Genomic DNA, 5,029 nt, shown 5'->3' on the forward strand with positions numbered 1-5,029 from the left:
ATCTCAGGCTCTTCCTAAAGAGAAGAGAGGGGGGTCCTTTGAGGAGGAAGCGGGTGTTTGTTCTCCAGAGGAGGATCTTGTAAAGCCTTCGACGTGATCAGTGGGATTGGAAGAAGAATCGGGGTGGTTGGTGACGTCCCGTTAGGGAAACTGAGGGAGCATTTTATCACCCTGACATCGTAAGGAAGTGATCCATTGTCTTCCTGGAGCATGTACCCAAGAGATAATCTGTAGACGTAAATGAATCCCACTGAATTTCACTGGTTCGCCTGATACTCTGAAAGGAACCTGAAAACTAGAAACTTTAAGTATGGCTAAAGATTATGAAATCTAGCGGGACGGGTTATTTTTTCCCCTGTTGGTACTGAAGATAAGGGATGCAAGGAAAAAAACTGATTTGGGAAGGGAAGATGCCATCAGGGAATGAGATTTGGATTTCTGGACGATGGCTTAAAATAAGCAAACACAAACTCATAGGCAAGGATGGAGTGCATCTAACAAGGGCTGGCAAATGTATTCAAGAGTTGTCTGATCAAAAAAAGGCTTAAGGTAAAAAGAACAAGGGATAGAGCAAATTGCTTAGTGGCATCCACTGTCATGACATTACGAGACGCTCTGTTTTCCAGGTCCTGAGTTTTACTTAACAACAATCCTCTGCGCTCACCCTCTGGGTGATCTCGGTCTCTGGCAAAAACATATAACTGTTGCACTGCTCTGACAAAAATTTGACTCAGAGAAAAGTATAAGAGACTTAACGAACATACGTGCTCATTTCCGGATCGGGCAGGTTAATAATCCTCCAAGAAAGGAAATCAGGTTAATTTCTTCCAGCCTGTTCCTGATGCTCCTTTGACCAAAATTTCTCTGAGCTCGGACTTGCCTCCTTGTTGCTGCTGTTGCCAGAGTCACCGCTCACTGCCTCGCTGCCCACGTAAGTGTCGGGACCTGCCTGCGCTAAGGTGGGTTCCCTCACTAGGGGTGGGCCCTGGCACCCGTGTCCTTGCTGGCAAGTGTTTCCCTCACTTTAAAACTAATCTTTCATTTGTGTCTGACACTCCTTTCTCCGGCCTGCTCTGTCCAATCACCCGCGGGGTAGAGGTTGGCCAGTTGCCCCATAAAGCCAGGTACCAGAGAGAATGGCGCAATGAAGGAAGGACAGTGGGAGCCGTCACAGCTGCAGTTACAAAGGTGAGAAAACAAATCCGACGGGGACAAACAGGGGTTTGTGAAGGAATCGTTAGGGATGCCAAGTGAACTCGCCGACCAGTTCAGATTTATGTATCACTTGAAGGTTTGCACAGTGCTTTCCCAATTACCTCCCTTGATCCTCATAACCACTTTAGGAGGTAAGGGCTATTATTATCCCCATTTTTATAGATGAGGAAACTGAGGTCACAACTATTACATGCCGGATGCTGGATTTGAACTCAGATCTCCCTGACTACAGGTATGATCCTCTATTCACTGGGCCACTCTAGCTTCGGGAAGACCCAAGACTGGACTGACATTATGGGATATATGAAGAAGTCTTGGGAAATGTCGTAATGGATAATGGTCAGAATGAATTAAGGCTGGAAAGGATAATTAAGGTCAGAAAGGATATTAAAGAAACAAACTGTGGGGAATAGGGGTAGGACTGTGGCTGGCGGTATACAGATAGTGACAACAGACAACACGAGAAGGCAGAGCCATTCAATCTTTATCTTGCCTATTCTGTGGAGGAGTATGACCTTTGAACTGGAATTGACCCAACAAAAGTGACATCCAGGGAACTGAAACTCAAGACAAGTTGATGGTGAAAGCCCATAGGGAGGAATGAAGTCATCTGGCCCAAATGCATGACATTCTCAAACAAGCAGCAGGTGTGATTGTGGGAAGAATTACCCTAGGACTAAAGAAATGTCCTGATTAAAAAAAAAAAAGGGGAGATGTATTGCTCAAAACAGAGCATTGAACTTGTCCTTGATTTCTTTTTTTTTAAATTATTATTATTGCTTTTTATTGACAAAGCGTATGCATGGGTAATTTTTCAACACTGACCCTTGCAAAACCTTCTGTTCCAAATTTTCCCCTCCTTCCCCCCACCCCTCTCCTAGATGGCAGATAGTCCCATGCATGTTAAACATGTTAAAGTATATGTTAAATACAATATATGTGTACATATTTACACAGTTATCTTGCTACACTAGAAAAATCAGATTTAGAAAGAAGGTAAAAATAACCTGAGAAGAAAAACAAAAATCTTGCCCTTGATTTCAGGGGAAACTAAAGAATAAATCATCTGAAGTCAAGTCAGCAAGCATTTGTTAAGCACTGACTATGCGCCGGGCAACGGTCTGGGTACCAGGGATAGAAAGAAAAGCAAAAAATAGCCCCCAGTCTCAGAAGTTGCTGCCCATTGGGGGAAACTATGCAAATGACTAGGAAAAAGACATATAATAACAGAAAAAAGGCACCTGCATTAGGGGGGATGAGGAAAGGCTTCTCGCAGGAGGTGGGACCTAAAGGCAAAGATGGTTAGGTGACGTCCTGAAGAAGAAATTGTCAATATGTGGTTACATCAGGAACAGGCCAGAACAAATTAACCTAATTTTCCTTCTCACAGGATTATTAACCTGCCAGATCAGGGGAATGATGATGTATATTCAATAAAGTCTCTCATATTCTTCCCGTGGAAGAGATAGCGGCGCAATGAGAAATTGAAGGTTAAGTGGCCGGCCCAAGGTCACCCGGGTGTTTTGTAATGTCCTTCTTCCCGGTCGGACTGCATCTGGAGGCTTGCGCTTGCAGCATCACACTTTAGGAAGGTGGTTGGTTGTCCGTCATTCTCAAAGATAATCATGATAATCAGAGCGCAGGAGCCACGACAGGCAAGTGAACTGGATTGGAGGAAGGGAGGGAGGGCCGTGCAAGGTCACCAGCCTTGCTATCTCCTCCAGAGCCCTGGGCCCAGGCATCAGAACGCCTGGAGATGGCCCCAGCTGCAGTGGGAGACCCTGGCCTTAAGCTAAGGTCTCCAGTAGGTTTCACTTTTACCTATTCAGTGATAAGGCTCATTGATGGGGCTAGAAAGGACTGATGCATCCAATGAGGGTGACCAAGATGGTGGAGGGCTTCAAGATCAGGACACAGAAACAACAAGGAGACGTCTCCACGAGCCACGAGAGGGGTCTCTGAGTAGCTGAAACATGGGAAGTAGACAAACTTTGTCCGGTTTCACCCCAAGGACTGGAACTCAGAACAAATGGGTAGAAGTTGCAAAAAAGGGAAATTTAGAGCAAAATTCCCACCCATAACTAAGGTGGATTGAGCTGTCATGGGATTTGGTAGGAACTCCCCTACCTGGAGGTTAAGTCTCTCAAAAATGGCTGCCATTTGTCTGGCTTGCTTTAACGGGCACGGGCCCACTGGGCCACGGCCTGGACTCTACGGCCTCTGGGGTCCCTTCGAAGATGTCTGTGGCTCTAGTCAGACATACTTATTTTACAAGGGAGGAAACTGGCCAGAATCACCCAGGCAGTAGGGGCAGAGCTGAGCATAAAGGCCACGTCCCCTGGTGGGTGCAAGCCCAGTGCTCTTCCCCTCCCTCAATAACTATTCACCAGCAGCTGCCTCGATTGCTCCAAGTTGCCCCTGTACAAATCCCACAATTGTTTTCCCGTTTACATAAAACAGCTTATTCCTTAGATTCTTGGAGTTCTGAGCCAAGGTCATGGGTGGTCTCTGGTGAGATAGGCCTGGACAGCCCCCAACCCATGCTACTCCACATGACCCATTTGGCCCGGCTGCCTTCCACAGCAGATGTTATCACAGGGGCTCTTTCCGAAACGTCTCAACCATATGGTGGCTGTTTGGTATTGACAACCCAGAAGGAAAGTCAATTATTGGCCCAGATCCATGATCAACAGAGGGCTGTGAGTCACCCTTCACCAGGGGCTCTCCCCGCTGCAGTTTCAATCTCTTCACAAAAGGGTCACTTGATAATGCACTTCCGAGCGTGTGTGTGCGTGCACGTGTGTCCGTGGGCAGTGACCAGAGCCATCTCGGGAGCCAAGAGGAAGCCGACAGACTATAGCAGGAAGGGCTAAAGTTAAGATACAAAAGACAATCGGAAAGCGCAGAAGGCGCAGGCAACAGCAGCAGGGCTGGAGCTGGGGAGACCTGGAACTCAACACCGGCTCAGATGCTAAAGGTGGACGGGTCACTGCAACTCTGACTCAGGCTCTTCATCACTAAAATGAGGATTAGAAGATTTGTAAGCTACAGACCAAAGGCCTGGGACTATGTAAAAAAAGGTGACTTAGGCGGCTTAGCCACCAACTGCCTCAGTTTAGTCATCTGTAAAATGGGGATAATAAGAACCCCAGAGTTGTAGATAAATGCGTGCTACTAACAGCCTGACACAGTGGCCAGAGAGGAAGAGCTGGGTTTGGGTCTTGCCTCTGTCGTAGACTGGAGACCCTCAGAAACGCCCTTCCCTTCTGGGGCTAGATCTAGGCAGCTCTCTCAGACTCAAGTAACAGAGGTAAGAGGAAAGGCTCCCCTTGAGAGTTCCCCAGCCCAACGGGAGCACAGGTCTGGGACCTCCCTTTAAATAGTGACAGCACCCTCCCATCTGAAAGGAGGGGGCGGCGGAAGGGTCAGTAAGGGAACCTGGGCACCGCCCATCTAAGGCATCGGTCCTGCCCTCAGGAAGGTGCCCTCCTAAGGCGGGCAGAACGAGCAAAAACACTTGATGTAGCTCGAAGAGCAGTCATTAAGCAGCTCCTCTGGGTGAGAGGACCTCAACCTCACTAAATCTGGAGAAGAAAAGGTTGCAAGAGATCCCGGAAAGTCCTTCCAATCCCGACCCAATCCCAGACTAAAGGCACATCCCAGGGACTCTATTCATGCACGCGTGGCACTACTGTGCATAATGCTTCGGGCGGTCATTCTGAAAAGCGTCAGCAGCATGGAAAGATTCAAATCTGAAGCCGAGACACCGGTACACGTTTCAGGCCCAATGGGCTTTCCAAGAAACAAGTCAATG

The sequence above is a fragment of the Sminthopsis crassicaudata genome, chromosome 4, assembly GCF_048593235.1.
Source record: "Sminthopsis crassicaudata isolate SCR6 chromosome 4, ASM4859323v1, whole genome shotgun sequence".
NCBI classification, from domain to species: Eukaryota; Metazoa; Chordata; class Mammalia; order Dasyuromorphia; family Dasyuridae; genus Sminthopsis; species Sminthopsis crassicaudata.